Raw genomic sequence first — 21,552 nt, forward strand, 5'->3', positions numbered from 1 at the left:
GCCAATTAAAATATATATATACAAAAAAAAAATTAGCCGGGCATGGTGGCACACGCCTGTAGTCCCAGCTACTGGAGAGGCTGAGGCAGTAGGATCGCTTAAAGCCCAGGAATGTGAGGTTGCTGTGAGCTAGGCTGACGCCACAGCACTCACTCTAGCCAGGGCGACAAAGCGACTCTCTGTCTCAAAAAAAAAAAAAAAAATGTAGGTAAATGTTTCCTTTTGTTCTCAAGATGAAAACTAAGCTCAGGAAGCTTGAGTCATCTGCAGTAGCAGCAGAACAGTCTCTGTAATGGGGAGGAGCAAGTCAGCCCTGGAAAAGTCAAGGAGCCAGACCTGAGGAAGGAAGGTTGGAGAAGTCTCTCGTGGATATCTGGTCAGGGCTGAATGCTCAGAAATGGAAGGAGAAACTACAGGGCAATATGGCTTGGGCAAACCAAAAGGATCATACCTCTTCAGTGACCTGAGGATGAGAGAATCTATAGGTGTAGGGTAAGGCAGTTTTACAAATAGAGTAATTTTGGCTTGAAGAAGAAAAAGAAAAAAAGCATTTCAAGGATTGAGGCAGTTGTACAGTCACAGACCAGCTGACTGGTTGGTAAAAGCTAAAGGGCAGAAATGTAAAACATAACCATAACAGCCCTGTAATATTGGGGTCTGTTAGGCTGGAGCCAAGAATAAACTAAGGACAACAAAAAATACATTTTTTTTGTTTTGTTCAGACAAGAACATGGAAGGGATGCCTCTGCTTGAGAGAAATGGACAACAAAACAGAACTAATTCCCTTTTTTTGTTTTTTCTATTATGAAAAAAAAACAAATCCTTAAATCGAAGGACAAAATAAACTTTTATTCAAAATTAATTGAAAACTAAGATCGGTAAAGAAACTTGTTAAGAAAATATAACTTAGCTCCCTTTAGCTTAACTTCTTTTGCCTAGAAAATTTACATCTCAGCAAGGAGAGTTCAGCAATAAGGAGTCTCAGCTGGAATCAGCACAGAGGGATCCTAAAAAACTGGAGGTGGACAAATGGAATTTCTGTTTTCAAAAAAGAAATTTCTGAAATCAAGACAAGAGACTTTTCACAGATATTGAGCAAAATTAATAAACTATCATTAGAGTAACATCTGGGCACTTAGAAAAGGAAGACACAATTTAATAGACATTAACAAGAATTCAGTAAGTAGTCATTTCCTTTTTTTGACAATGTTGCTATACCAGTAGAGCAAAGACATCTAATAGACAAAGCACAGCTGCTGTCTGTTTGGGGTAGCATGTGGGAGGAAGGAGTTGCTTTTTCCTAATCCTTCAGCTGGGGTGAGGGTGGGGGTGGCTTTTTCTAATTTCTGTAAAGGTGCCATGCACCCATGCACACTGGCTGCCACACTGGGACAAGGGAAGAAAAGATGGCTAGGTAACACGTGGGTTCTCAACTGATGAGAATATTCATCAATAGCATTCAAGTTAAGTTTCAGTTGGCAGTGGAAAGTGCCTCAGAATGAGAATAAAATGATGACCTGGCATACAGACCAAATTTACAGAGGACATGAAATTAGATGCAGAATTACTCAATTATGTAAATGGCACCTAACATGTCAAGAAGCAAAAAGAAGAGGCCCAATTTAATACAATAAAATTGAATAGCATCAGGCCAGGCGCAGTGGCTCATGCCTGTAATCCTAGCACTCTGGGAGGCTGAGGCGGGAGGATCGCTTGAGGTCAGGAGTTCGAGACCAGCCTGATCAAGAGCGAGACTCCATCTCTACTAAAAATAGAAAGAAATGATCTGGCCAACTAAAAATATATATAGAAAAAGTTAGCCGGGCATGGTGGCGCATGCCTGTAGTCCCAGCTACTCGGGAGGCTGAGGCAGGAGGATCACTTAAGCCCAGGAGTTGCTGTGAGCTAGGCTGACGCCATGGCACTCTAGCCCCAGCAACAGAGTGAGACTCTGTCTCAAAAAAAAAAACAAAACAAAAATTGAATAGCATCACATGTTAAGTGCTGAACACAAACTGCAATGAGTGTAGCCTGCGAAGGTGTGTCATAGCAGCAATTGTGAAAAAAACTTTCACATTTTAGGATTTTAGTAGATTGTAATATAGGAGTCAATAGGGTAATATTGCTGCCGTTAAAGTTCAACGATATACTTAGGGCAATACAGTAATTAGAACAAAGCCATTAAACATCTTTATATTCTGTTATTTGGATGAAACCATAAACCAATTCTGTTATTTGGATGAAACCTTGAATTCTGTTCTGCGATCAGATTTTGAGAGGGCCATTGGCAAAGCAAATCAACTCCTGAGAGCTTTCAGAATGGATGAGGAAAAGCTAATGGAATTAGTATGTACCTAGGCACATGGAAGCATTCTCCTGTGGAATCAAGGCTAACTTCATCCTGTAGACTCCAGAAAGCAGAACTGCAGATCTTTTGAGATGTACAGTAATGGGGGCCCTTTACAAGAGGTGGATGTAATCCAGAGGCAGATTTACAGGTCAATCAAAGGCAGTATCGGGGCCAGGGGAGCTAATGACTATGGGCACTGCCTCCTTTGAAGAGTTATCAATCCTGGTTGACATATGATCATCTGGAAAGAGACTTTAAAATGCTGATGCTGATGCTTAGACCATAACCTCAGAGATTCTGATTTATTGGTCTGGTGTGGGAACCCCATTAGAAAGAATTTATTAAAGCTCCCCTGATGATTTTAACATTCTAGGTTGGAGAATCACTGAACTAGAAGACTACTTGCTGGGAGGTTAAAGAAATAAAACCAGATTTGAGAAGATAAAGAGAAATTAATACTCATGGATAACATAATACAGCTAGGCACTTTCACCAGTTATCCTCTCTAATAACTGTAGGGTTTTTTTTCTTTTTTCTTTTCTTTTGTTTTTTGAGACAGAGTCTGTGTATTGCACAAGCTGGAGAACACTAGCATGATCATAGCTCACTGCAGCCTCCAACCCCTGGGCTCAAGCTATCCTCTTGCCTTGGCCTCCCACAGGGCTGGGACTACAGGCATAAACCACGGAGCCAAACCATAATAATTGAATTAACACATGTGATTCTCTTCGCACAGTGCCTGGCATGGTGTAGTAAAATCTCAAAAAAACATTAGCTATTTTTATTGTATCTTCTCTATAACTGTTCAATGGAAGTATCATATCAACACACTACAGATGAGGAAACTGAGGATCTAAAGTTGAGCTATTTTCCAAGGCCCACAGTAGTAAATTGCAAAGTAAAGACTTAAACCAGATTAAAGCTAGTTTTAGTTTCCAGAGCTCCTTCTCCTTTATAGGCTTCCTCTAAGGCATCAGGAAGTTTATACAAATCAGTGGTTTACCCGAGTGAACATTTAATTTTTTTTTTTTTAAACACAGGATCTCTCTCTCTGTAGCCTAGGCTACAGTACAGTGGCATCATCATAGCTCACTGCAACCTCAAACTCCTGGCCTCAAGCGATCCTCCTGCCTCAGCCTAAGAATAGCTGGGACTACAGGTATGTGCTACAAGGTCAGGCTTTCTATTTTTTGTAGAGATGGGGTCTCAACATGTTGCTCAGGCTGGTCTCTCACTCCTGGTCTCAAGTGATCCTCCTGCTTTGGCCTCCAAAAGTGCTGTGCTTATAGGTGTGAGCCACCACACCCAGCCACGTTTACAAAACTTAACAGTATCACTTCCTTCTGACCTGTTTGTGAAGAATCTCTCCTAAATGCAATTTGTGAAAAAGATAAGTATAAAAGTAAACATCCACAGTTTTTCCTAAGATGGTCAGATGGAAGTGCTTTCCTCTGTAGGTCTTGAGAACCTCTGAGATGGAGTTGGCCTTTCAGAATTCAAACAAAGCACCTGGAAGCAAACATGGAGAAAAGCACTGCTCCCAGTAAAACATTTCCTATTCTAATGAAAGGGTGAGTAACCTACACTTCTATCACTTCTGGACAATCAAGCTCTGCAAGGTTAATTACATGCTAACACTGAGAGAGGGGAAACTAGCCCTGAGGTGATGGCCCTGGTCACAGCTGACACCTCCCTGAGGTGAGAGTGTTTGAATGCAGTGGCTGGTTTTAAGAGAAGGGAGGAAATTTCTCCAAGAGGCTGTGACTACCAAGATTGTAAATGCTCCTCCAGAAGAACTCCAGTGGATGAGGTCTCTCACTCTCTCATCCCTGTGAGATCATTCCCTCTTGTGAGCTACATACATCAGATGCTCTGCTTACCGATCTTTTGTGATTGAAATCTGTCTGCAGGGCTCAGTGGTTTTGGATTTAGTGTATTTTGTTACTACCGTCAAGGCAAGAACTGCTTCTGCATAGGTGATTTCCCCCCCTTCTCTTTGAGAAGAGAGTAAAATCAAATTGGGAGAAAAGGGTCAGGGAACTATTTGGAGAAGGCGGAGGGGAGTGGGCACCAGATGGGCAGTAAGCTTCTCAACGTCCTCCTCGCTTTCCTCTCTCAGGGCTGCACGGAAGCATCAGCTCCTCCCCTTGGGCCTCCAAAAGTTATCTTTCCTTTGGGTGCGATTTCAGGGTCGAACCCAAAGCGTATGTGTCTTAAGAAACTAGAGCAATTTAGAGCCAAAGAGGCCTGGAGAGCGGGGGTGCGTGCAGTGAGGGCGAGTGGTGAAGGCCGAGCACAGTGGCGAGTCCTGGGGGAGGAGGAGGAAGAGAAAGCCGGGCGGGCCCGAGGTCGGGTGCGGCCGGGGAAGGGGGGGTCCCAGTTTCCCGCTCCCCATCCTCGCCTCCCCGGGCCCTGGTGACGTTGCGGTTTCCTCCTCCCTCGAGCGGAGCCTCAGCGCCCGCCGCGTCCAGCCCTCCGCCCCTTTCGTCCACACCCCACCGGCCCGCGCCAGCCGGGCTCTCAGTAGCGCCGCCCGAGGCTGCAGCGGCGCGTCACGGGGCTCGGCGCCCATCGGCACCCATGGCGCGGCGGGCGCGCCGAGGGCTCGGCTCCGAGGGAGCCGGGGGCCCGGGCACCCTGGAGTGAGAGGGGCCGGGAAGGGGCTCTGGAGCCTGGGCCGAGGCTGGGGAGGCGACACCGGAGAGGACGAGCCGCGGCGAGGAGCTGTAAGTCGAGGGGCGGGCAGGGGCGCGCGGCGGGCGCCGTTCTGGGCCCCGCGCGGCGCAACTTTCTTCCGGAGTCTCGGGCGGGTCGCGTGCGGGGCGGGCCGGGCGCCGGCGGGCGGCTGAGAGCCACGTCCCCCGCTGGGCGCCGAGCGCGGAGCGCCGCGGGCTGCGCGCCCGGCCAGGTCGGGGAGGGCGCCCGAGGCGTGAAGCCCCAGCCCTGGGCTTTCCGGCGGGCAGAGCAGCTTTTAGTCCCTTCCCACCCCTTGCACGCCCAGCACCGAGGCAAGAGCACGTATAAGGACCTGGGGATCGCTTTTGGAGCGCCGGGTCTGGCCGGCCCCGCCGTGATTTCCCTGACGGCCCACGGGGCTTCAGCTTCTCTCTGCCGGCTTGGGTGGCACAGCCCCGCGCCTTCTTTTCCCTGCGTACCCAGCCAGTCGTGGGGTTGGGGTGGTCGCGTGCGCCGATTGCGGAGCAGGCAGCCCGACCTCGCGGCTGCGGAAGCCGAGGAAGCGCGTCCCGAGCCTCCCCCAGACGCTGGATTCCGGCGCTCCTCGGCTCCGCCGACACCCGGAGAAACTGTTGGTAAACCTCGTCCCAGGGTCAGGCAGCCCCGGAGCGGGGACGGGATGGGGGCCTGGATTCACAGGCTGGGGAGCTCTGTGAGCGATGCCACCATAGACTCAGAGTCTGTCGCGGCTGGAATCTGAGCTACGTTTTTGCCCTGAGAACTTTTCCGTTTGCATCTCTCATTTAAGGCAGCAGCAGCCTCCACTTAGGCTGGCTGGCATTAAGATTGAAACCGAATCCACTGGTTGAAAAAATGAAGTGAACCTCTTTACCTGGGCTTCATTAGGTCAGGAGATGATGACACGTTTAGTTTCTAAGGATCTTGGTGTTATAAAGTCCTTTTTAAAAATTTTTCGTTCGTCATGGTGTAGCTAATAGTACATTAAATGTGAGAATGGACCTTCTCACTTAGAAAAATTTTCAGTATTTTTCACATTGTAAAATTTAACCTTTCGATAATCTCTTTAATGTTTTTTGATTTCTCAGCACATGATAATCTATGTAGAATATTGATGTGCGATATTTTATAGAGTATTCAGACTAAATGGGCTCACAAAAATGCAACGTACGTAGAAGAAATAAAATATAAGACTATATTTGAGTATTTATTTCATGTTTTACCTTTTTTTAAGATCATTATACAGATATAGGTCCTTTTATGGAATGTGTAGGTAAGCTCTGTTCTAGTAAAAATGAAGAAGAGGAAAGATTGACTTTGATGCCTCGATCACCTAGTGACTGCTCTGTGTGGGTTCAGCATAAAGTGCAAGACAGTGCTGGCTACTTAGGAGACATACAGAGGTATGTAAGACACAGCTTTAGTTCTTTTGGAGCTGCTAATGTAGAACTTGATAGTTTGAGCTGGGAAGAGTTCTTTTTCATTGACTGGTACATGATGTCAGTATCAGTTTCATCAAGTTTTAGTTAAATAAACACAGTGGCCTACAAAGTACATTTTGACATTAAAGTTAAAAAATATTGATATTCTAAGATGACTTTTGTGGAAGAAAAAAATACTAATAGTCTGATCACCAAATAAAAGAGAATTCTTGAAAAAAAGAAGTTGACAAAGAGGAAACTTTCCAAGAGAATACAGGATAGGCCTTTGCCATGTTGGCGTTATTAGGTTCTGTTCCTGGTCCTGATGGGTAGAGGCTGTTTAAAGTTCCTCCCTCTGAGGTTGGGGACCTGGTGGATGGAAAACACTGGGTAAAAAATCAGCTAGGTTTGCTATGTGAAGTCACGACCATCTTAGTGACTAATGTTTGTGTGTGCATCTACTTTAGTATTTATAAAATTAGTTCACAAATAAGCTAATACAGTTAATTTCAATGAGATTTGCGGGCTGCCCAGTCCAATGTTTAGCAGTGCTGCCCTGAGAGGACCTGCTAGTTATTCATCAGGTGAAGTTCTTAGCTTCACTGATGTTTGCTAGTGCCTCGTTACAAAAATCTTTTTTAATCTCTGAAAGTGTTTTAAAATCATAGATGAAAATGCATTCTGTAATTAAACAGTAAATTATTTGTTTATACCTTTCTTAATGTTATTTGTTATAGAATATTTTGGTATTTAGTTTTACTTGCATTGGCTCACACTGTGTTGCATGAAAGAAATTACAATCTCAATGTTATGATCTCAACGACTGATTAGAGAAGAAAAAAAGAAGATATTTAAATTTGGATTTTAATATATAGGTGATCTTTATTTTCAAAAGGAGTGAAGAAATTAGCAAAAGACTACCATGTTGTAGTTGCAGTATATATCAAATACTAAACATGTTTGAATCTTAAGTATAGTAAATATTCTTATCCTTTTTTACTGTTCCCACTGTACCCCCTGCAAATAAAAAAGAGAAATACTGTTATTGTCCTGGAATGTGTTTGTGGCAGGCCTTTGAGGAGAAGTAGGTAGAGGGAACTTCATCGTAGTGGATGCCATTAGTCCATTAACTGAGGGGGGCTGGATCTTTGCCATTCTGAAGGAGTGGCTAAGGCACCTGAGGAGATTCTACAACCAGTAAACTTACTGAAAGAATGTGTCTGAGCAGAGGACAGGACAATTCTTATTACTATATTAAATGTTATCTTAGTCCATTTTCTGTTGCTTATAACAGAATACCTGAAACTGGGTAATTTATAAAAAAAAGGAATTTATTTCTTACAATTATGGAGACTGAGGAGTCCAAGGTCAAGGGGCTGCATCTGGTGAGAGCCTTCTTGCTGGTGGTGAGGACTCTGCGAAGTCCTGAAGTGGCACGGGGCATCACATGGCAAGGTGTCTGTTCGTGCTAGCTCAGGTCTTTCTTGATATTCTTGTAGGAACTACCAGTCCCATTCCCATGATAACCCATTAATTGATTAACTCATTGATCCATGAATAGATTAATCCATTCATGAGGGCAGAGCCCTCATGACCCAATCACCTCTTAAAGGCCCTGTCTCTCAATACTGGCACACTGGGGAGTAAGTTTCAACATAAGTTTTGGATGGGACAAACATTCAAACCATAGCAAATGCCTTTAGGTTTTCTTATCTTGGAATAATGTTATCTTCCTCTGTAGTGATTTATAGAATAAAACTTGGGGCAATGGGGGGGGGGTGTCACCAAATTACCAGCAGATGTTTGAATGATGCAGAAAAATTCTTTAGACCTCAAGTTAGTGTTCAACATGGGAGTGAGGCAAGTGTATAAGCCCATACTACCAAAAAGGAAAATTATTTTCCTATGAAATTCATATGGTGAATTAGAATGGGAAGTAGAGACTAAAATCCCAGACTTATTCATGTTTCCATTTGGTGATAGCAATAATTAGAAATGGATATTTGAAAAAGTCTCCTCAGCTCTAATGCCCTTTTCTAACGGGAAATTTACTTTTAAAATTTATAATTTGCATTAAATGGATTTTTTAATTGAAATAATTATTCATTAAAATCTTTCTATGTGTATAGTAAATAAATGTAATCTCGAATTCTGATCATCTAACTTCAGTGTTTCACAACTTCTACTTATGTATAGAAGAGTGGTTTGGTTAGCTGATGGTGAAATGTTGCAGAAAAGAATCAAACTAGAAAGAGAAGTAGAAAGTATTGTGGATGGCATAACGAGGGACCCTTAGAATTAATAAACTCCTGCTTATAAATTCATTTGCATTTAGATAACTGAAGAAAAGGAAAAGCCACTGACCATACAGCCACATGAATACTTGCATTTTAAAATTGCCTAATACTTTTAACTTTTTCAAAGAATTGTAATATTTTCATACTTTAGCTTAGTGGAAATGCAGAGCAATGTAGAGGAGGTGTCTTACCTCATTTTAGGGGTATGGAATGGAAATTCTGAAGGTAAGAGACTTATCTTTCATTTTATAAGTAATTAGTGGCATAACTTAAATATGAAATTAACCTAAATTGCACGTTTAATTCTACTTTTCTCTTTTGTGACTCCAAATTCATATTATTAGGACTCCTACATCTCATTTTTCTGTAGATTATTATCCCTGTTATTACTCAGTACTGCCCATGAACTGTCAGCTCCCTAGAGTGCTTCTGTGCTTCCCAGGGTTCTGTAACTGGCTATGCACAGATCCCCTTTCTGCAGCCCCCTCCCCTTCCACTCCTCGGTATCTCTTCTCATGCCTTGTAAGGATTCCATTGTGGGGCCTCTTCTAATTCCTGCAGAGCCCTAGGCCGATTGTTCAGTTCTCGCTGGCTTCAGGTCTTTTCCCTTTACTGACTGTGTTGCTCACTTCTGCCATTTGTAGGCAAGCTCCAGCCTGTTGAAGGTGTGGATTCCAGATCCTCTTTCAGATGCCCAAAAGAGTATAAACCTGTTGGAAGAAAAGTGTTCAGAGAGCCTGTTAGAGATCACAAAGAAGACAGGGAATGGTTTTAATTTGGAAAGGGAAGAAAAGATTGTCTAGGGCATCTGTTTATTTCTTGAATGGAGTAGTTTATTCAGTTTTTAATTCAGAACAACACTGTGAATTTTAATGTGTATTTATTACCAGTGGATTTCCTTCTATTTGTTTCAACTCCCTTGGAGTATTCTGTACACATGATCTTGGTGAGTGTTGTCATCAAATGGTAGTAAACGATTGCTGAAAGAACAGAATTTGCCTCTTCAGTAATATGTAGAAGTTACAAACAATACTGATAATAAGCATGTTTTGCTTTGACATTTTATATTTGGGGATAGTTATAACCATTATATAAATATAGTCCTGTTATAAAAAATATAACAGAAGGCATACATGAAGTTAGCTTTCAGTTTTGCATACGTGTCATATCCATTGTGGATTGTGTCCATCTGCTTTGTCTTAGGATCATAAAGAGTTTGCAACTGAATGTATGTGTCTTCATGCCAAACAAACCTTTTTTATTGGTACTATTTATAGACTTACTAGTGCCTGTCTTCTCTCCAGTTAGTGTGGAAAGATAGCAGGATAATCATACTAAGGGTTTAAATTAATATTTGTGCTCTTTTAGTAGAAATTGAATAGATCCACAGTCAGTTTAAAATGCTGTCATTTACATCTTTCCATTTGAAACATTCATTGCATACATAGATGCCATAAAGTTGTAAAGCTGTTTCTTGATTAAATCAGGGCTTTTGTGTTTTCCTCATGTGTAAGGAACTTAGATACTAAGTAATAGGCATTTAACGCATGCCAGTTATACCACAAAAAAGTTGAATCATCATTTCCTAACTCTTAAAAGGAAATGGCTCACCAAGCTTGTGGGGCTGTGATATTTTTATTGATGAAGTACGCAGGGAACATATCAGCTTGCCGTCAAATGGCTATTGCAAGAAAAGTGAGGATGTTTGTTAGGAATTCCTGAAATAGGAGGTAGCAACATTATATATATATAATATATATAACATTATATATAATGTTAATTTATATATGTATAAATTTTGGTGTCAAATGTAGTAATCTGCAGATTACGTTGTGAATCTGGTACAGATTACTCATTTAGAGAAATAACTGACTAGAAATGGGTACTTTTGTTTACAGAGTAGACCTTTAAATTGAAGTATTGAAAGGGTTATTGCATTTCTAAAGTTACTTACATCCAGAAAATTGCCTGAGTGACAAGAGACTCCACACTTACTTTTCTACTTGCTGCGGCTGCTATTTTTGTTGTTTGAATATATCTAAGGACAGACTATAAGCGATGGATTTCTAGAATTCCACAAATTCTGGGGGAAAAAACTTTTCTTAGGGCCTTTGCAGTTTGCTATCATTCCAGGAAGGTTGAATGGGACAAGACTCTCCAACCCCTTGGATAATTTTGGAATCACCTGCAGTGTTTACATTTCTCCCAAGGGGGGAAGGGTCCTGGCAGGAAGGAAAAAAGTAGCCTGAAGGGAATGTTGAACAGCTGTTTTCCATCTTTCCTCAAGAAAAAGAAGGGGAAATTGACTTAAAGCAAGTATCAAGAGGGATTTATGCTAAATACAGGGAAGTTTTTCTCAATGTTTTTATCCTTTAGGATGGATTTCTGAAGGAGACCTTCGAATTCTTCTCTGTTTAGAAAGGTTTAAATGAGGTTGCCTTGAAGGGATGTTAGAATTTTTCTTCTGGAGCTCTAATTTATGACTTCTGCTCATCTGAATTTGAAAATCTTAAGAATTAAAAATGATTTAATTGTATAAATGGAGAAGAAATGGTTAGTTTTAATGTTTTAAATAAAAGATGCCTTTACATTTTCTACTTAGCATTTTTATTAGAACAAAATATTTATTGTTTTATTGCCTGATTACATATTGATCATATGTAACATTCCTTCAACCTTTCATTTAGGTAAACAGTACAAAACTCCTCTACTGTATGCTTTGTATGTTTTGTACTCTACTGTATGTTTTGTCACCCAAACAGGTCATTTTTCCTCACATTCCTTTTGTTATCATTTAAAAAAAAAATTTAAGAAATATCTGATTGACAAAGATTATATACACATCAGGGTGTATAACCCAATGATTTGATATACACTGTGTAATGATTGCCACAATCAAATTAATTGACACATCCATCACCACCTTAATGTACCTTAGATCCTCATCTATATTTTTTTTTATTCTAGAAAATCTTTAAAAAAAACAGCCTTGACAGCAAACTATGGCATTCCATTTGGACTGTCATTCATATCTTTACCTTTATCTACCCCATTTTCTATGATAGAACCAGACTGGCAGCAGGAGGGAAGGGATCTCAGTGGTCACATGAATGCACGGGGCATTCATCTGCCTTGTGGTCAATATATGGAGGTTGCCCATGTCAGAGAGGATCTGGAAACTTCTCTCATACCAGGCTTCTTGCAGCAGTGTTTATGGTTAAAAGCAATCATGGTATTTTTATAAATAGATTGTGGACTTTGTTTCATTTTGTTAAGGAAGGTAGAATCCCCAGGAGAATTAATCTTGTGGTTTTTAGGCTCATGGTTCTGCTTTTTCTCAATATTAAAATCAGGTATATTAAAACTAAGGTGGAAGTATCTTGAAAGCAGTTTCATTTTGATGCAGCAAAAGGTGTTTGGAAAATGCACTGTGACCTGACACTGGGTCAGTGGGTGTGAGGGTGCCAAGAAATGGAGCTCAGCAAAGTCACTGTCGTAGGCATTTAGAGTTAAGTGTTTCACCTTAGTTTTATAGCCTGTAGTTTTAAAGCAATTTTGAAATGCTTTTCACAATTGCCTTTCTCAAAAGGAACTCCGATTTTTGGAAACACTGAAAACCTACAAAATTATCTTAGGTAAGAGTGTCTTTTGCTGGCCCCTTTAGTTTTGAGGTTATTTCTTTTGTCTTCCTCCTCTGTTGTTACCTTTAGTCTTTAAAAGTTACAGCCTGTTGGTTCTACTGAGAACCCAGGAGAAATAGGGAGCAAAATAGAAATCTATCTATTACTTTTATCAATTTATTCCTTCTTAAATTACAGTGTGAAAGTTTAAAATCTATTTTTTTCCTGAGGAAACGAGTATTGTTCAGGTTGGATTTATCCTATTATCCATGTGCTCTGTTAGAGTCCTAAGATTTTTACCATTAAAATTTTTAGACTTAATGTGACTTACATAGAATTATTCTGTATAAAATTCAAATTAACAAATGGCATTTGAGTGTCTGCTATGTGAACTTTAAAGGTACAGTTTCACCTTGGCCTATTAAATTTCATCTTGCAAATTTTAGATTGTTGGACTATTTCCAGTATCTCTTTCTTGGGGAAGGTATTAATGACAGTATTTATACTACCAAACTGTCACAAAACGATAAACCCTGTGCCTAAAGAAGTTGAGTTTAGCTAGCAGTGTTAGGGTGATTATTTTACAGATCCTTCTTTGTGTGCTTGCACCTTTTTTTTCTTGTTGGTGAAGCAACCGACCTTCCATTCAGTGATTGCAAGTTTTAGAAAAGATAAATCTGTGTTACTTGGGAATGAATGCTTTGATACATAACTTTTTCCAGTGTACTTTTGAACTTGAAAAGTCAGATGAAAGAACATTATACTTTAGCAATAGAAATACTGAAAGGATTTAGTCATTCAGCAAGTATTTGCCAGGTACTTCTGTGTTTGAGGGGATATCTGGGTGGAGGGAAGGCGAGAGGCATGAAAAATAATTATGACATGGTTTCTGGCCTTGAGGAGATATAAAATCTGGTTGGAGAAGGACAACTGAGTATGAAACTTTATGAGAACAGTTAAATGCTGAAGGGAGATAAATGCATGCAGTAGGATTGCAAGAAGAAGGAGATCCAGAGGGTTCCAAGGGCAGAGAATACTCAGCTAGGAGGGGGAAGAATGAATTGGGCCTCAGGAGATTTTATGCCAAAAAGGGGAAGGGAGAAAGCATTGCCAGCAGGTCAGCCAGCAGAGCAAAGACACGGGAAGAGGAGCAAGCAGAAATGGCGAGGCTGCCAGATTGAGGCAAACGTCTTGGAAAAAGCATGGGAATTCACTCATCTCCTTTTATGACGTTCTCTTTTTTTTTTTCCCTTTCCTTCTCATATTCCTTTATTGTCCTCCACACATATTTTTTGAAGGCCCATATTGCATGTAATCAGTGGGGTTTAACACTAAAGGAAAGACAAAGCAGACCAAGGCCCTGCCTGCCAGCAGCTTATATGTGAGTAGGTGAGATCTGCCTCAAATCCCTTTTGGACCCAGAGAGGACTGAAACAATAATTGTGAGAAAGGGAGATAACATGTATACTCAAATAATTCAGTATGCATATAATTAATACTAAATGTATAGTAGAGATAATTAAAGCTGTAAACATTCTTATTCATCCCGTCTTAAGGCCCAATTCACATACTACTTCCTCAGTTCATCCTTCCTCCTTCACCCCAGCCAGAAGTGTTAACTACCCTCTGTAAATTTCAATAGTACTTTGTCATTCTCCTACAAAGTTACTTCATTTTTCTTTAGTGGTTTGCATAAATATTTTATTTCTTCCGTCATCTCATAAGATGACACAAGCACCTTTGTGGCTGGTACCATCCCTGAATTCTCAAAGAATACTGAGCAATGCATAGGTATGTTTTCAGGGGAGATCTCTGTGGAGTTGCCAGGAAAGGCTTAATTAGAGAACATTGTGTTCTTTGAGTGAGAAATGTACCAGGTTGGGTATGGAGCAGGTGGAGAGAAGGAATCGCATGAGAGAGAGTAAAATTGGGGATAAAGGACACAGGTGTGAGTGGTACTCAAGCAAGGGTGAGCAGGTGAGTCTGAAGGGAGAGTTTATGTAGAGAGGAAATGAGTGATGAGATGGAGAAGGTGGGCCAGAGCTGGATTGTGGGACTGTTAGGTAAGAAAGTAGTTCATTTTGCTGAGGGAAATAGAGGCTCTTGAGTAGGGAAATGATGTGGTGATGGTGACTTCTTTAGTTTGTGAGGCACTTTTTGATTTGTGAGATAGTTATTTCCTGAGTAGTGTTGGTCAGACTGCCTGGGTTGGTATCTTGGCTCCTTCACTTGCTGTGTGACTGTGGGTAACTTATTTAATTGGTTTATGCCTCAGTTTCTTCTGCTGTGAAAAGGGGATGAGGAATAAATAGCAAGGATTAAATGAGTTAATGTATGTGAAATACTCAGCATAGTTCCTGGCACTTGGTAAGCACTATATATTTGTTGTTTATTGGTGTAGATGTAATAAGAATTACAATGTCTCTTTTAGAAATGAGAAAATTGTAGAGCTTAGAATTCTATATTAATTTGCTAGGAATGCAGTAACAAAGTACCAAAACTGGGTGGCTTAAAGAACAAAAATTTATTGTCTCACAGTGCAGGAGGCCAGAGTCCAGAATCCAGGTGTCAGTGGGCTGGTTTCTTCTGAGGTTATGAAGCCTTCCTCCAAGCTTCTGGTGGTTTCTGGCAATCTTTGCCATCCTTGGCTTATAGAGGCTTCACCCTGATCTCTGTCTTCTTCTTCACATGGCATTCCGTCTGTCTGTCTCCACATTTCCCCCTTTAAAAAGATAGTAGTCATATTGCAATAGGGCCTGCCCTACTCCACTATGATTTCATCCTAACCAATTACATCCGCAATGACCTATTTCCAAATAAGGTCACATTCAGAGGTATTGGGGGTTAGGATTTCAACATATGAATTTTTGTGGGGCAAAATTTAACCCTTAATAGACTCCAAGTCAGATCTTTTGAATCTATGATACTACTCTATGGCCTACCGAAAGGATTGTAGGAAAGAGGAGGATTCTGTAGGTTTATATGATAATTGACTAATGAGCTCTCATTGGTTCTGTCTCCTGTTTGCCTGGACCTGCACCATTCCCTCAATAGCCACAGTGATGGGCGTGCCACAGAGGGCATGGCACTCTCTGTGGCTTTGTTCTGTTTGGGATTAAAGATAAGGATATTAAGATAAATTCAAAGACAATATACTTGGCACTGGATATTCTCATTCTCTCTAAATTTGGATGATATGTCACTGTCCCAGTGGGCAGGTGATAAGGGAAGAACTGAATGCCTTTGGAAAGAGGCAAAACTCTTGAAGTAAGTATCAGTGGTGAGGATTTTACTAAGGAGTCAGTTGGAGAGGAATAAGTGGGTAGGGGTACCGCTGTGCATTAAGATAGAAGTTGATACTTAACGGTAGGGATTGGGTAAATGGACAAATAGGACTGAGCTTTCTTAAGTCACTGAAGAAGTTAGAAATATCCCCAAAGCAATAGAATTTACCTATGAAGACTACAAAGAGTTCATAGAGAATACATAGACAAATGGTGATTTCAAATGAGGAAAGTGCCAGGAGAGTCCTAGAGAGTCAGTTAGAGAACTAAGGTGTCTCCAGGCATTGACGAGGCTGGCTCCATCTTGCTTGTGGACTGGGAGAATGTGAGATTTGGCCTCCAAGGGAGAGCACAATAAAGGACAAGGTGTCATTGAAAGAGTCAGTTACTTTATAAAATATTTAATTTTCAAGGGTCCTAAGTGACATTCCCCTCCCTGGCTCCCTGCCACCCTCATTTAACTCAGGAGTGACCTGACAGGTGGTCATCTAGTCTCCATATCCATTTAGGACAAAACATGAGAAGAAGTTTTGACAAAGATTAGTACAAGAGGGAGTTTCTTCAGCATGGACAAAGAGGAATTCATCAGGTTTGACCAAAAGAAGCAGCTAGGGAGAATCTGGCTGTGAGTAGACATGGGTGAGATGGGTAGGTGTTTATAAAAGTGTGGGTAGAGAAGTATATGGGGGGAAAGGTGAAAGCCTTGATTAAGAGATGCAAAGAATGGGGCTAACACTACCAGAGTAGGATGCTAAAGACAATAAAATGTACACAGTTGATTCTCCAAGACAAGAATCAAGGATACAGACTTTGAGTTAAGCATTCATGACCTTGTACGTGCACACAGACGTAAATGTTAAATATCTGGCCATGTGTCAGGCTCTAAGTTGGAGTATTTTTTTAAAAATTCATAATTATTAAGTACCTTTTATATGCCAGTCATGGCTCTGAGCACCTTGCTCAAATTATCATTCATCTTTCCTACAGTCCTGGGACATGGGCATTTCCATTGTCATGTTACAGATATAGAACTGAGCTGGAGCATGTTTTTCATCCTGTGGATCCGTGGCCATCAATTCAGAGATCATTCTCTTGTTCCACGTCGTGTGTGTATTTACCAGCCATCTAGTAATGCTTTGCTTTTCCTCAATAATTATTTCCTGACTGGTAACACTTTATACATAGAGCTTAATACTCACCGTAAGAAGTTTTTGTGTTTTTTTTTCTTACCACAAAATAATAGGAATGGTGTAGGTGTAGAAGAAATAATAATTAGAGTGTATCCTTATTCTTTTGAATTCTCTAGGTACAAGAAAAGTTAGCAATAGAGAAAGATTTTTTTTACACTGCAAATAGTAACACTAATAAAGCCCTCATACCAAACTGTTAAAAAAATAATCATAATCCTTGGGAATATGTTTAGAAGTGGGCACATGAAGGGAATCACTTTAAATTTCAAAACAGAACAACCTAAGTTAAAGTCTTAGCACAGGAACAATCATCCAGCAGAAGGGAGGACGTGGCTGGTCTGGGCATGGGTAGGCGAGGCAGAGTGGTGAGATGTGCAAGGTGTGCAAGGTGCTGAATGTTTTGAGGTGGCATTTACAAAAAGACCCTAAGAAGACTCATGAAAACCACCCATGGAATGTCAGGAAATAACAAGGGACATTCAGGGAGTAGAATGCGGTCAGAGGCATGTTAGGCACATTAATAATGGCATAGAGAGACTGGGGATAAAGCGAGCCACCTAGCAGACCGGGCTGGACTTAGTGAGAGCCTTGTGCCGCAGGGAGGGTAGGCAGGGCCCTGGGTATGACCAAAGCTCAGTCGACTCTATAAAAATCACCCTGGGTAACCTGAAGGTTCAATCAGTGTATAGTACATTTCACCTCTACATGGTTTGTCTTGGTACACAAAGATTTTTATTGCTTCTTTTTATGTAATTATATTTATGTAGTTGTATAATTGTCCCTGAGTATTTAAAGGTTTACATCTTGACATGTTAGTTAAATTTATCCATTCAATATGTATGTTCTGAGTGTTTATTAAGTGATAGGCCTTCTTTTAGGTGCTGGGGATATAGCACAAAGCAAAGTGCCCTCCTGGAGCTTACATTCTAGGGCATGGGAGCCAGGCACACATAAGAAATAAGTGAATTATATAGTAGATTAGAAGGTCGTAAGTGCCATGAAGAAAAATAAAATCCAAAGGGAGTTAGGGAATGGTGGTGGTTGGGTGTGGTAAGGATGTAATTTAAGTAAGATGGTCTTTGCTAGCCTCAGTGAGAAAATGACATTTGGGCAAATACTTAAAGGGGATGAGGGAGCAAGGCTTGTGGATATCTAGGGGATTCAAGGCAGAAGAAACAAGTGTATAGGAACTGAGGAGGGAACATACAGGAAAAGCAAGGAGGCCAGCATGACTGGAGCAGAGAGGGAGAGAGGCACAGGGCATGTTGTAAGACATAAGGCAGAGCAGTAGCATGGCCAGACCATGTAGGGCCTTGAGAACGGTTATCAGGACTTTGGTGCTTACTCTGAATGAGATGGGATGCCACTGCAGCAGAGCAGTGTCATAATCTGAATTGCATTGAACAGGATCACTCTGGCTCCTTTGTTAAGAATGCCCTTAGGGAAGTAAGAGTGAAGACAGGAAGACTAATTTGGAGCCTGCTACAGGCAAGACATGTGTGGCTTAGGCCCCTTGTGGTGGTGAAAGTGGCTGGATTCTGGATGGATTTTGGGGTAGAGCCAACGGAATTTGCTGATGGTTTGGATATGGAGAGGGAGGTGGGTAGGGAGGAGATGAGGGGGAGTTTGTGCCTGAATTGCTGGCAGGGTTGGTTGCTGGTAACTGAGATGGGGAAGTCTGAGAAGCAGTGCTTGTGTCTTTGGGTTAATTACATCTGTGTGTCATTGTTTTACAAACCGAGTCTGCGGTATTCTGAATTTCATTATGATTCATAGGAGAACATTTGGAAAGTATTCAGGGATTTAGATGCCAAAGAATTCACAGATTTTAATCTGTGAGACAAAAATGAGAATCAAAATAAGTACATATAAAAATGTTTAAAAATGTGAAAGGCAGCAAAAAGAGCAAATTTTAGCACTGAGTGGGTATTTGAAGACTGAAAAAAAGGGAAGAATGCTTGAATATAGGTAAGGGATGTAAAAGAGCTTCATGTATAGTGATAAAAGCATCAGTCCATGTATACTCATCCAGTAAATGCAATTTTCATTATAGGTTTAGTGCCAGTAAAGTTATAGGTTTAATGCCAGTAAATTACTTTCCCATAAATTTTCTTTAAGCCTTTTGATTAACATCTACATATTTCATTTTTGGATAATTTCTAAAACTTTCAAAAAATGTCTAAGTCCCATGTATTCTGCTGTGTCGTTTGCTTCAGCAGCAATGTTCTTGGGCAGAATCATTTTTCTGGGTATAAGTCAGAGAAAAATAGCAAAAGTTGAATAAAAAAAAAGATTTGGTGAAAGTATCATATTTTCTTTTCTTTTCTAATAGGACAGAGTATTATGGCAAGACTCATAATTCTCACAGGAACGTAGCTGATTCAACTAAAAAGAGGAGAAAGGGCACTTATGTAGGTGGGAGTCCCTGAGACCACCATCAGGCTTGGTGATTCACCAGAAGGACTCACAACATTGGCTATCAGCATGGTTATGGTTTAAACAGCCAAAGGGTACAGATTAAAATCAGCAAAGGGAAAAGGCACATGGGGTGAAGTTCAGGAGAAACTAGGTGTAACCTTCCAGGTGTTCTCTTCTAGCGGAGTTGCACTCCCAGCAATAATGTGTAACAACTTGTGCAAAGTTTTACTAGCCAGGGAAGCTCACCTGAGCCTTGGTGTCCTGGACTTTTATTGGAATTCAGTCATGTAGCCAGATAAGTACCATGTGACCCAAGGCTTCCCGCATATAAAAAAGTTTTTGTCGGGCAGAATATTCCAAGGGCTCTCAGAGCTCATCTCCCATGAGCTGATCAAGGGCAGTCCTGAAGACAGGCTTCTTTTGACAATGTGTAGGGTTTGAGCAAATCAGGCCTGCTGAGTTAACCCTTTCCACATAGCATGGAAGGTCCCTGAACATGGTATTAGTGCCACTTAGAGCCATTATTATTATTAAAGGGTAAGCTTATAGGATCTGATCCTGGAAGAGATGATAGAAGGACATATCCAAAATATACATAGTTTGAAGAAGGATTTAGCTAAATTCATTAAGGAGTGAACCAGAGGAGATGACATAAGAGAGGTTAGACATATTTTGTAATACTTCCTCTGAAAATCTACAATTGATGTCATGACTAATCCACAGAAGTTTGTAGAAAAAGGGCTAGAACAAAGAAGCTGACCTGCAAGTATAGGTGATATGGACTGGATTCAAGAAAGAGGTCAAAGGGAGGAAAGTTAGCCTGGAGGTGGATATTGAATCCTAGAACAAAGTCTCAGTCAGGAATCTATTTTAAAAATGCAAAGTAATGAAATGTTGCTTTTGGCGGGGTAGGTAGGGGGAAGCTTGTCTTTGGTGAGAACACTGGACGTAGAAGAAAAAGGATAGGAAGGAATGGAAGACGATTTCCAAATAATCAGTTTGAGTAAATATAGTGAAGAAGAATTTAAGAAAGTTTTGAATGGAAGATGAGCTTAGTGTTAGTTGTAAGACAGCACCTTGGGCAGCAAGTTCTAAGGAAGGAGGTGGAAGAGAGCATAGTAGTGCATAGTCAGGCCCCCTTCACATGCTGCTGTGCAGCTGTGTATTTGTGAGAAGTCCCAGGCTTGAGCCACTGGAGGCTGCTCACAGGGAGAGAGGAAGTGAGGCGTAATGGTTAAAATCTTGACTCAGACTCAGACCTGGAGTCAAAAATAAACCTAAGCACTCATGGAGCAATGCTGAGTAAGTTATTTAACCATTCTAAATCTCACCTCATCTATTTCATGCAAAACCACCCCATAAAATAATTTTGGGGATTAAATATTATGGGAAATGAGCATGCTTTGCACACACAGGACAAGTGATAACTATTTTCTGGGAAGGAAGCATAGGAGGGATTTGCCACAGAAGTATTAGGAGAAGCAGGAGAATGTGGTATACTAGAAACTAACTTCAGAAATTGCCAGAGAAGAGGGAAAATGCTATAAAATAATCATGTGTGGTGAGAGATTTTGGAGAGTGAGCACCAGGAAAAGGCCACTGGGTTTCTCTAAGGGGATTTTGAAAGAGGCCTTGGCCTGAGCAGCTTTAATTAGTATACTAGTCAGGGTTCTCCAGAGAAACATAACCAGTAGATCTATATCTACGTCTACATCTATCTACCTACGTATCTATCTATATCTAGAAAGATTATTATGGGAATTGGCTCATGCAATTATGGATGCTGGGAGGTTGCACGATTTGCCACCTGCAAGCTGGAGACCCAGGAAAGCTGGGTGGTGTAGGTCCAGCCTGAGTCTGAAGGCCTGAGAACAAAGGAACACTGAAGGTGACAGTCCGAGCCCAAGAACAGGAGAAGAGTAATGTTCCTGCTCAAGTAGTCTGGCAGTAGAGAAAAATGCCCTCTTTCTCTGCCTTTTTGTTCTATCTGAGCCCTCAATAGATTGAATGGGGCCCACCCACATTGGGGAGGGCAATCTGCTTTACTCAGTCTCCCGATTCAAATGCTAATCTCTTCTAGAAATCTCCTGGTAGACACATCCAGAAATAAAGTTTGACCTAATATCCCCAAACCCTATGACTCAGTCAAGTTGACACATATAATTAACCATCACAACTGGTAAAAAATGAAGTCACATATCTAAAAATTAAGAGGGGAGAGTTGGGAGTTGGTGATACAGAATTAGAGATAGTTTTATCTATACATTCAAGGAGTTAC

The 21,552-nt window shown here is 41.1% G+C and overlaps 1 protein-coding gene across 2 annotated transcripts in view; it reads left to right on the plus strand.

Annotated features, from left to right (window-relative positions):
- Positions 1-4,862: 4,862 nt before the first annotated feature.
- Positions 4,863-21,552, plus strand: part of DSE (dermatan sulfate epimerase) — a 67,917-nt gene continuing 51,227 nt past the window's right edge. Inside the window, exon 1 of one of the 2 annotated variants that reach the window (XM_045544225.1) lies at positions 4,863-5,076. The gene's annotated coding sequence lies outside the window, so the exon portion shown is untranslated. Of the gene's footprint in view, positions 5,077-6,302; positions 6,448-21,552 lie in introns of those variants that run through there. The other variant, XM_045544226.1, reaches the window with a different exon arrangement.

This window comes from Lemur catta, chromosome 2 (assembly GCF_020740605.2).
Source record: "Lemur catta isolate mLemCat1 chromosome 2, mLemCat1.pri, whole genome shotgun sequence".
Taxonomy (NCBI): domain Eukaryota; kingdom Metazoa; phylum Chordata; class Mammalia; order Primates; family Lemuridae; genus Lemur; species Lemur catta.